The sequence below is a fragment of the Lynx canadensis genome, chromosome A1 (genome assembly GCF_007474595.2).
Source record: "Lynx canadensis isolate LIC74 chromosome A1, mLynCan4.pri.v2, whole genome shotgun sequence".
In the NCBI taxonomy this organism is placed as follows: Eukaryota; Metazoa; Chordata; class Mammalia; order Carnivora; family Felidae; genus Lynx; species Lynx canadensis.
In genome coordinates this window covers 53,426,812-53,439,644 of record NC_044303.2, presented here as the reverse complement: position 1 = coordinate 53,439,644, position 12,833 = coordinate 53,426,812, and positions in this window count along the sequence as shown.

The window sequence follows — 12,833 nt, the reverse complement described above, 5'->3', positions numbered from 1 at the left end:
TTCACAATTACCAGTCCTGGTAGGCCTGAATTTGAAAGTTGAGTCTGTCACTTACATAGCAACTGACTCTGGTCAAGTTGAATTTTCCTGTTGCATATTAATTTCCCCACTTGTAAAATGGAAATGAAATTACCCACCTCACGGGGTAAGGATTTAATAAGATAACAAAATACCTAGTGTAGTGCATGTCATATAATTGCTATTAAATAAAAGTAGCTAGTAACATAATGATTCATATTAATGGCAAACAATTCAAGAGTCTGTGCCATTCATCTCAGAAGTCCAGACTAACGTACTCAATGTATCTCCTGCATCACCTGCTTTGTGAAAAAGTCATCTCAGGTCATATACATATGGCATATGCAAAAGGTATTTTTGACTTCTAAAGCGTGCAAATTACTTGGGGCACCTGGGGGCTCAGTCAGTTAAGCATTTGGTTCAGGTCATGATCTTACTGTTTGTGAGTTTGAGGCCTGCATCCTGCCCACTGCTGTCAGCACAGAGCCTGGTTCAGATCCTCTGTCTCCCTCTCTCTCTGCCCCACCCCCACTCTCTCTCAAAAATAAACTTTAAAAAAATAAAAGAAAATATCCAGATCACCCAAGGAAGAAAAGAATCATTTGTGAAACATGCATTTTTTTTTTTTTTTTACTCTATCCCCAATCTATTTGCCAACTTCAAAGAGGTTAAAATGTTAAAAGTGAACTTCAAAGAGTTCACTTTTAAGGAGTATCAGTGATTTGTCTCTTCAGGGAGAAAATGTTTCATTTTGTTTTTCTAACAAGTAAGTAGAATCATATCTTTAAGGAATATGGAATTAATAACTTATTAAAAATAAAAGCATCTTCAGACTGAACTAATTCTCAGAGTTAGCATCTGGGAAAATAAACAACCAAACTATTCAGACAAATTTTTTATGAACTTTTATAATAATACAGTTTTTTATTTTATCTGATATAAAATATTAATTTATACCATAAAGAAATTTTAAGTATGCTTTATGATTATAATAAAGTTTTATAATTAACATTTTTTTAATTTTAGAAATCTGTATATATAAAAAAATAGACAAAATATTTATTTCTGATTTCTTTTCCTGGACATAGTTTTTTTAGGGGGCTAATGGAGAGAGTAAACATAGTCAATGATACTCTATATTCAATTTTATATCCTTTTCCACTAGAACTTATAATACTTTACATACAATTTTTCCAAGGTGATGAAAATCTCTAAATTTATGAACATGTTTTTAACAACTAACTAATTATTCTTTCTTAACTCCTTTCCTGGTAACTTATTTCAAGAGACGAAACATACGAAGCAATTAAGAATGTAGACCTAAGCCAAATTTGTGTGTTCAAATCCTAGTCCCGCCAGTTGCTAGCATTAACTTGAGTAAGTTATTTCTTCTCTGTGTCTCAGTTTCTTCATTGAAAAGTGGGAATATAAATAGTGTACCTACCTGATAGGATTGGTATAAGAATTAAATGTGTTAACCTACAACACATTAAACACACACGAAATTATTAAGTGCATATTTGGTATGCTAAATACTGAAATCTTAAACAAGACAAATACAATAATTAACTACTCTTAAAATCTGTAATATTGTTTATAGATTATTTATACAGCCTTCTGTTTAAATTTTAACATACTATAAAGTACTATAAATACTATAAAGTATTTTAGGTCACGTAGCAGGACTTCTAATTACCAATTTTTAATATATGGTGGGACTAAGTTTATAATTTTATTTTTCACTTGTCCAAGGGATATACATTTTCACTGAAAAACATAATTTCTCAGATATAATGAAAAGTGCTTAAAAATACAAGTGAAAATCAATAAAATTTAAATTTCCATTTCCCAGTCCCACAAGCCACTTGGTTACACCAGCCAGCTCAATAGCCATATGTGGCTAGTGGCTACAATATTGTATAGAGCTGATATAGAACATTTTAATTATTGCAGAAAGTTCTGTTGGATGGAGCTGTACTATGGCTTTAGGCAGAAAGTGGCATGTTTGGATTATGCATTAATTCATGAGTTATGTTTTTTGCCTCCATTTTATTCAATAAATTACTCAATTTTTGGTAACCAGAAATTTTTTTTATAGTATACTACAAACTTCATATTATTTCAGAACTAAACTAATCATCTATAGTAAGGATCAAATGTAAGAAAAATGATATGTGAGTGTGATACAAATGTTTTATTTCACATTTTTCTTTTCTGCATTAAGTGGAAACTTACTCCTATCATATTTAACAAATGTTATCTTCTTACTTATTTGTTCATTTATCTCTCTATTATTTATTTATTTATTAAAGTTTATTTATTTATTTTGATATAGAGGGAGGGGTGGGGGGAAGGAGAGAGAGAATCCCAAGCAGGCCCCAAACTGTCAGCAAAGAGCCTGATGAGGGACTCAAACTCATGAACTGTGAGATCATAACCTGAGCTGAAATCAAGAGTCAGATGCTTAACCTATTGAGCCACCCAGGCAACCCTGTTATCTTTTTAAATACTTAATAGATCAAAACTCTGCTTAAAACAAACTTTGTATAATGAAAAATCACAATTTGCTCAGAAGTAGAGAGACTGATATAATAAATCTTCCTGGGTTCATCAGGTAGTTTCAACAATTATCAATTAATAACCAATCTTTATCTATAACCTGCCTTCTCTCACCCCTGGCCTCCATTGGATTATTTTGAAGCAAATTTCAGACATTATTTCATTTTGTCTATGTACATTTTAGTATGTATCTCTGAAAGATGATAAGTTTTTTTGTTGTTGTTTTTATTTTGTTTAAATTTTATTGAGATATAACTGACATCCAGCACTGCATAAGCTTAAGGTACACAGCATAATGCCTTGCCTTACATATATTGTGAAATGATTACCACAATAACTAAGAACGCTTTTTTTTTAAATATATGAAATTTATTGTCAAATTGGCTTCCATACAACACCCAGTGCTCATCCCAAAAGATGTCCTCTTCAATACCCATCACCCACCCTCCCCTCCCTTTCACCCCCGCCCCCCCATCAGCCCTCAGTTTATTCTCTGTTTTTAAGAATCTCTCACGCTTTGACTCTCTCCCACTCTAACCTCTCTCTCTCTCTTTTTTTTTTTCCCTTCCCCTCCCCCATGGGTTCCTGTTAAGTTCCTCAGGATCCACATAAAAGTGAAAACATACGGTATCTGTCTTTCTCTGTATGGCTTATTTTACTTAGCATAACACTCTCCAGTTCCATCCACACTGCTACAAAGGGCCATATTTCATTCTTTCTCATTGCCATGTAGTACTCCATTGTGTATATAAACCACAATGTCTTTATCCATTCGTCAGTTGATGGACATTTAGGCTCTTTCCATAATTTGGCTATTGTTGACTGTTCTGCTATAAACATTGGGGTACAAGTGCTCCTATGCATCAGTACTCCTGTATCCCTTGGGAAAATTCCTAGCAGTGCTACTGCTGGGTCATAGGGTAGGTCTATTTTTAATTTTTTGAGGAACCTCCACATTGTTTTCCAGAGTGGCTGCAACAGTCTGCATTCCCACCAACAGTGCAAGAGGGTTCCCGTTTTTCACATCCACTCCAGCATCTATAGTCTCCTGATTTGCTCATTTTGGCCACTCTGACTGGCGTGAGGTGATAGCTGAGTGTGGTTTTGTTTGTATTTCCCTGATGAGGAGCGACATTGAGCATCGTTTCATGTGCCTGTTGGCCATCGGGATGTCTTCTTTAGAGAAGTGTCTATTCATGTGTTCTGCCCATTTCTTCACTGGGTTATTTGTTTTTCAGGTGTGGAGTTTAGTGAGTTCTTTATAGATTTTGGATACTAGCCCTTTGTCTGATATGTCATTTGCAAATATCTTTTCCCATTCCGTTGGTTGCCTTTTAGTTTTGTTGATTGTTTCCTTTGCTGTGCAGAAGCTTTTTATCTTCATGAGGTCCCAATAGTTCATTTTTGCTTTTAATTCCCTTGCCCTTGGGGATGTGTCAAGTAAGAAATTGCTACAGCTGAGGTCAGAGAGGTCTTTCCCTGCTTCCTCCTCTAGGGTTTTGATGGTTTCCTGTCTCACATTCAGGTCCTTCATCCATTTTGAGTTTATTTTTGTGAATGGTGTGAGACAGTGGTCTAATTTCAACCTTCTGCATGTTGCTGTCCAGTTCTCCCAGCACCATTTGTTAAAGAGACTGTCTTTTTTCCATTGGATATTTTTTCCTGCTTTGTCAAAGATTAGCTGGCCATACTTTTGTGGGTCTAGTTCTGGGGTTTCTATTCTATTCCATTGGTCTATGTGTCTGTTTTTGTGCCAATACCATGCTGTCTTGATGATGACAGCTTGTAGTAGAGGCTAAAGTCTGGGATTGTGATGCCTCCTGCTTTGGTCTTCTTCTTCAAAATTCCTTTGGCTATTCGGGGCCTTTTGTGATTCCATATAAATTTTAGGATTGCTTGTTCTAGTTTCAAGAAGAATGCTGGTGCAATTTTGATTGGGATTGCATTGAATGTGTAGATAGCTCTGGGTAGTATTGACATTTTGACAATATTTATTCTTCCAACCCATGAGCACGGAATGTTTTTCCATTTCTTTATATCTTCTTCAATTTCCTTCATAAGCTTTCTATAGTTTTCAGCATACAGATCTTTTACATCTTTGGTTAGATTTATTCCTAGGTATTTTATGCTTCTTGGTACAATTGTGAATGGGATCAGTTTCTTTATTTGTCTTTCTGTGGCTTCATTATTAGTGTATAAGAATGCAACTTATTTCTGTACATTGATTTTGTATCCTGCAACTTTGCTGAATTCATGTATAGAACTCTTTTTTAAAGCATAATCAAAATATCCAATATCATAGCTAAAAGCAAACTGAAAAAAAAAAAACCCTTAACAATAACTCTTAATATTATCAAATACGGAGTCATTAAACCAAAAAAAAAAAAAAAAAGCCAATTGTCTTTTCTGACTTTAACACCAAATTTCAAGGTTGTCATCAATTCAAGGTGACCGATCACTTGGTGTCAGAAGCATTAGAGATCAATATTCAGGAAATGAGCTCAGTGTGTTTTATTTATTATTTACTAAAAACAACTAAAAAACTCCACAAACATACTTAAAAATAACTTTAGGCTATCCAATTATTTAAAATAGGCCAAATAAACCTAATAACAAAAACAAGTTACTGCCTCACACTCATTAAGATGGCTATTATCAAAAACAAAACAAAACAACAATAGCAAAACAGAAAATAAGTGTTGGTGAGAATGTGGGGAACATAGACTCCTTTGGCACTGTTGGTGGGAATGTAAAGTGGTGCAGCCATTGTGGGAAGCAGTATTGTCATACCATTTGATTCTTTAAAAAATCAAAAATAGAATTACTATAATCCACCAATTCCACTTCTGGGCATTCACTCTAAAGAACTGAAAGCAGATTCTTGAAGAGTTATTTGTACACCCATGTTTATAGCATCATTATTCAAAATAGCTAAAATATGGGCAACCCAAAAGTTCATGGACAGAGGGATGGATAAGCAAAATGCAGTATATACATACAATGGGATATTATTCAGCCTTAAAAAGCAAGGGAATTTTGACACATGCTACAACATGGATGAACATTGAGGACATTGTGCTAAGTGAAATGAGCCAGTCACAAAAAGACAAATACCGTAGGATTCCATTTACGTAAAGTACTTAAAGTAGTCAAAATCATAGAGACAGAAGGTAGAATGGTGGTTTCCAGGGGCTGAGGGAAGGGTGTAGTGGGGAACTATTGTTTAATGAACTAGAGTTTCAGTTTTGCAGGATGAAAAGAGTTCTAGAGATGGATAGTGATGATGATTGCATAACAATATGAATGGACTTAATACCATTGAACTCTGCACTTAAAATGGTAAGATGGTAAATTTTACGTTATATAGTTTACTACAACAAAATAATTGGGCAAGAACCATATGATTCTCTCAATAGATGCAGTGAAAGCATTTGACAAAATACAGTACCCTTTCTTGATAAAAACCCTCAAGAAAGTAGGGATAGAAGGATCATATAACTCGAGAACATAAAAGCCATATATGAATGAACCAATGCTAGTATCATCCTCAATGAGGAAAACCTGAGAGCTTTCCCCCTAAGGTCAGGAACAAGACAGGGATGTCCACTCTTGCCAATGTTATTCAACATTGTATTGGAAGTCTTAGCCTCTGCAATCAGACAACACAAAGAAATAAAAGGCATCCACATCGGCCAGGAGGAGGTCAAACTTCGCAGATGACATGATACTCTATATGGAAAACCCTAAAGATTCCACCAAAAACTGCTAGAACTGATTCATGAATTCAGCAAAGTTGCAGGATATAAAATCAACGCACAGAAATCAGTTGCATTCCTATACACCAATAATGAAGCAACAGAAAGAGAAAGCAAGGAATCAATCCCATTTACAGTTGCACAAAAAAACCATAAAGTACCTAGGAATAAATCTAACCAAAGAGGTTAGATTTCAAAGAGGTGAAAAACCTATTACACTGAAAACTATAGAAAGCTTATAATTATAGAAATTGAAGAAGACACAAAAAAATGGAAAAAGATTCCATGCTCCCAGATACGAAGAAAAAATATTGTTAAAATATTGATACTACCCACGGCAATCTACATATTCAATGCAATCCCTATCAAAATAACACAAGCATTCTTCACAGAGCTAGAACAAATAATCCTAAAATTTGTATGGAACCAGAAAAGACACTGAATAGCCAAAGCAATCTTGAAAAAGAAAACCAAAGGAGGAGGTATCACAATCCCGGACTTCAAGCTATATTACAAAGCTGTAATCATCAAGACAGTATGGTACTGGCACAATAACAGACACTCAGATCAATGGAACAGAACAGAGAACCCAGAAATGGACCCACAAATGTATAGCTAACTAATCTTTGCAAGGCAGGAAAGAATATCCAATGGAATAAAGACAGTCTCTTCAGCAAGTGATGCTGGGAAACCTGGACAGCGACATTCAGAAGAATGAACATGGACCACTTTTTACACCATACCCCAAAATAAACTCAAAATGGATAAAAGACCTAAATGTAAGACAGGAAGCCACCCAAATCCTCGAGGAGAAAGCAGGAAAAAACCTCTTTGATCTTGCCCGCAGCAACTTCTTACTCAACACGTCTCTGGAGGCAAGGGAAACAAAAGCAAAAATGAACTATTGGGACCTCATCAAAATAAAAAGCTTCTACACAGTGAAGGAAACAATCAGCAAAACTAAAAGGCAACCGACAGAATGGGAGAAGATATTTGCAAATGACATATCAGATAAAGGGTTAATATTCAAAATCTATAAAGAACTTATCAAACTCAACACCCAAAAAACAAATAATCCAGTGAAGAAATGGGCAAAAGACATGAATAGACACTTCTCCAAGGAAGACATCCAGATGGCCAACCGACACATGAAAAAATGCTCAACATCACTCAGCATCAGGTAAATACAAATCAAAATCCCAAAACTCACACCTGTCAAAATGAATAACATTAACAACTCAGGCAACAACATTTATTGTCGAGGATGCGGAGAAAGAGGATCTCTTTTGCATTGTTGGTGGGAATGCAAGCTGGTGCAGCCACTCTGGAAAACAGTATGGAGGTTCCTCAAAAAACTAAAAATAGAACTGCCCTATGACCCAGAAATTGCACTACTAGGCATTTATCCAAGGGATACAGGTGTGCTGTTTCAAAGGGACAAATGCACTCTAATGTTTATAGAAGCACTATCAACAATAGCCAAAGTATGGAAAGAGCCCAAATGTCCATCGATGGATGAATGGGTAAAGAAGATGTGGGATGTATATACAATGGAGTATTACTCGGCAATCAAAAAGAATGAAATCTTGCCATTTGCAACTACGTGGATGGAACTGGAGGGTATATATGCTAAGTGAAACTAGTCAGTCAGAGAAAGACAAAAATCATATGACTTCACTCATGTGAGGACTTTAAGAGACAAAACAGGTGAACATAAGGGAAGGGAAACAAAAATAATATAAAAACAGGGAGGGGGACCAAACAGAAGAGACTCATAAATGTGGAGAACAAACTGAGGTCTACTACAAGGTTTGTGGGAGGGGGGATGGGCTACATGGGTAAGGGGCACTAAGGAATCTACTCCTGAAATCGTTGCTGCACTACATGCTAACTAATTTGGATGTAAATTAAAAAAAAAAAATTAAATTAAAAAACATTGGGGGTGGCACCTGGATGGCTCAGTTGATAGAGCACATGACTCTTGATCTTAGAGTTACAAGTTCGAGCCCAATGTTGGGTGTAAAGATTACTTAAAAATAAAACCTGGAGAAAAAATTAATTCACAGACTACACTGTGCTACTTGCAACATAAGACAAACTATAGCATAAAAGGTGAAACAAGAGATATTAATAAATATTTTGAACATGTGTCTGAAAACCTAGCATAGACAAATACATGAGTGATCCCTGTACATCCTGAAGAAGAACAATATTATTCATATAGGAACTCAGTCTTGCTTGGAGATTTTATAATTTCTAACTACTGTGGAGAACATGATTAATTAGAAAAAAATGCGAAGAAAACATAAAAAGTTGATGATAAATGTTTGCGCTGAAAGGAAATAAATTGTTTCATTCAGTTACAACATCCTACTCACAGTCAGAAGTAAGAGAGATGGGGGCGCCTGGGTGGCTCAACCGGTTAAGCATCCAACTCTTGATTTCGGCTCCTGTCCTACTCTTACGGTTCATGAGTTTGAGCCCTGTGTTGGGTTTTTGTCTCTCTCTCTCTCTCTCTCTCTCTCTCTCAAAATAAATAAATAAGCATTAAAAAAAAAATAAGTAAGAGAGATGGGCTGTTAAATGTTTGACCTATTTAGCATAGATTCAGATACAGGGATGACTATCATCCTATCATCATATATATATATATATATATATATATATATATATATATATATATATAGAATCATCAGAATTGAGGTCACTAGTTACATTTACTAGATGCATTAAGGAATGTGGTAGCCATAGTGTGATTTTACGGTAAAGAGAAAGAAAAACAAAGAAAAGACAAAGAATCAAGGCCAGAGGAAAAAAAAAGAAAACAAAACAAAGCAGCAAACATAGCTGAATATGGACTCAGTTTGATAAGGTGTATGTGTACCTCTGAGTTACATTTAATTTTTAAATTATGTGAATCTACAGTAACTATAAACTAGACTATATGAACTCTGCAATCCTTTTCCTTTCTAAGTATAATATTCTAAGTTCCAGTTGTCTTTTAAAATTTAAAAGGCATCTTAACACTTCTTCCTCAAGAAATAACTTGTTGGCTGCTTAATAATTTTTTAATTTAATCATTCAGTACTTCATCCAGACACTCTTCCCTTGACAGAGTACCTACCACAATAGCTTATGATGTTGTGGTATATAATGAGGTCACCAAAATGAATCTAATACTTTGTTTGCCATCCAGGAGCTCGCTATCAATATAGCCAAGGTACAGGAGTTAACCCTAATCCCTTCATCTTAAATGATAAGGAGTAAGGTTAAGAAGTGGGCTAAAGGTGTTCCAGGTATGAGGAGCTTTGGAGGTGCACAAGAAAAACCTAAGAGACGAGAATGCAGTGCCTAGAGAGATTGTGGTGGTTAAGGATTCTTGGGGAGAAGGGTGCTGAGTGAGTGGTTAGGAGTAGCCATATAATTAAGAACTCTATCTGGTATGCTAAGGATCTTGGATTTTATCCTGAAGACAAGGGGAAGTCAGTAAAGAACTCAGATTAGAAATGTGACAAGATAGGGGCACCTGGGTGGCCCAGTCAGTTGGGTGTCTGACTCTTGGTTTTGGCTCAGGTCATGATCTCACAGTTGTGAGATTGAGCCCCGTGTTGGGCTCTGAGCTGGGCATGGAGCCTGTTTGGGATTCTCTCTCCCACTCTCCCATTGCCCCCCACCTCTCTCTCAAAAGTGAAAATTAAAAAGTGGAAAGCAAATTAGCCTTTCTTCTTGGTTTCCTCTCTTGTTTAAGACACACTTGAATACTCAAAAGTCTTAATTCATAGAAGTGTGTGTGTGTGTGTGTGTGTGTGTGTGTGTGTGTGTGTGTGTGTGAGAGAGAGGGAGAGAGAGAGAGAGAGAGAGAGAGAGAGAGAAGGAAAGGGAAGAGGGAAAGGGAGGGAGAGATTTTAGTAAAGGAATAGCCATTTAAAAATACAGCACTCTTGGGGCGCCTGGGTGGCTCAGTTGGTTGAGCATCCGACTTCGGCTCAGGTCATGATCTCACAGTCTGTGAGTTCGAGCCCCGCGTCGGGCTCTGTGCTGACAGCTCAGAGCCTGGAGCCTGCTTCGGATTCTGTGTCTCCCTCTCTCTCTTCCCCTCCCCTGCTCATGCTCTGTCTCTCTCTGTCTCAAAAATAAAAAAACGTTAAAAAAATTAAAAAGAAATACAGCACTCTTACTATAATCCCTTGCTCATCTCCATCTCATTCCCCAGGTAAAATTCTTTTAACACTTACACTTTTTTTCCTGGTATTTACCTCAATTTTTCTAAATAATCTGCTTATACTGGTATGTCTTATTTAATCAATTTCAAATTTATTTATTGATATCCTATTATGGTAAATGAGGATTTACATCTCTTATACCACCAATCCCACTTCCTTATATTTGCCACCCTCCCAAGATAGTTACATCACAATTTTTGGATACATGAATATTCAGTACTTACGTTTTTATGGCTGTGTAAATATTCACACTTCAGAGTCATTTTCTTTGCTATAAAACGTTGTTCTTCCTAGCATAATTGCCATACTTTGTCACTTCCGTTTTTTGAATCTTTACTTATTTTTGAGAGAGAGAGAGAGAGAGAGAGAGAGAGAGAGAGAGAGACAGTGCAGAGGGAGATGAACAGAGACACAGAATCTGAAGCAGGCTCCAGGCTCTGAGCTGTCAGCACAGAACCTGACACGGGGCTTGAACTCATGAACCATGAGATCATGACCTGAGCTGAAGTCAGACATTTAACCGATTGAGCCACCCAGATATTCCTGTCATTTCTTAACATTAGGAACTGCTCCATTTCTCAATTTCTCATGAGCACTTTTTATACATCAAGTATCATTTTTCAAGTGCTGAAACATAACAAATAATCTATCAATTTTATTTTTTTCCCAGAGAGAGCCTCCCCCATCCTCCTGTTCTGATATTCATTGATGTATTATTGGGCTTGTTGCCCAGCTCTCACTTAGGGTGATCTTTCACGATTATTCCTCTGGGACTTTGCTTTGCCTCCTACCTGTGTTGGATCCCTTTCTTCCTGTAGTCTCTGAAGTTTGCTATCATATATACTCCCTCATCTGCTGGAGTATATTCTCCAGTAGTTTCCTGCAAAAGTCATACATTTGAATTCCCATGTGTCTGCAAATGTCCTCATTTACCCTCATATTTGACTGTTAACTTGTCTAGGTGAAAATCATTGTCTCACAAATAATGGAAGAATAGTTATACTGTCCTTTAGGATGCTAAATTACTGCTAGCAAGTCTGACTCTTTCATCCCTGATATTCTGAAATTCCATGACTGTATGCCTTGGTTTGGATCTTTTTCCATTTATTCTGCTGGTAATCAATGGGGTCCTTTTAATCTGAAGACTCATGACCTCAATTCCAGGAAATTTTTTTTGTTCTCTTTTTTCTGGAACTACTCTTTTCTTCAGATGTTCTCCTAGATCAATCCTTAGGCTCCATTACAGTTTTGAAGGTCTTTTTCTTTGTCCTTTTGTCCTATTTTTCTGGGAGATTTTCTTAACATTATCCTTCATCTCTTCTAACAAAGATTTTGTCTATTGTATAATTTTTAAGAACTCTTCTTTACCATTTTCCACTTCATCCTGTTTTTTATTTTTATTTTTTAGGAATGCAGTATCTTGGGGGGGGTTAGGTATGCACCAGTATATTAGAATTTGGGGATTGGTTCAGAAAAGATCGTTGAAAAGTCTTTAGAGAAATATGAGGAAATAATGCATTGACCCACTTTCTAACATCATCAGGAATGATTTAGGATCTGACTTTTAACTTCTCAAAGTAGCTTCAGGACTGCCCTTGTCTAAATCAATGAAATGACAATTTTTGAATTCATTTTTTTAAATGTTTTTATTTATATTTGGGAGAGAGAGAGAGAGAGCGAGAGCATGAGCAGGGGAGGGGCAGAGAGAGGGAGACACAGATTCTGAAGTAGGCTCCAGGCTCTGAGCTGTCAACGCGGGGCTCGAACACATGAACCGCGAGATCACGACCCAAGCCAAAGTTGGACGCTTAACCAACTGAGCCCCCCGGGCAGGGCGACGCGGAGGCGGGCTACAATTTTTGAATTCAGATACAGCTCAAATTGTGTGGATTAGCTTACAGCAGGCATTCGACAATATAACAGATGGAGAATGATTTCTAAGAAAAGAAGTCTATTTTCTTATCACTGAGCTCTCACAAGAACCAAAAGATCAATTTATATTTCATTTTGTCTTCTAATTTTCTGGCTATAGGATTCCTTAGGTTCAGATGTAAATCACACTGCTTTAGAAAGAGGGTTTCTGTTTTGATATGATGCACAGTAATAATTGAGGTCCACAAACTTTATCACCGAAAATGATTTCCCTCAGTTTTGTTCTTTATGACCCTCTTTCCTAACTGGGCTAAACTTACACTTTGTAGCTCTCTCAGGTGTTTGTTGCTGTTGTTAGGTCTTTCCTAAAAGCCCAACCAAGTAGCCAAAAAAAATTTTTTTTTTA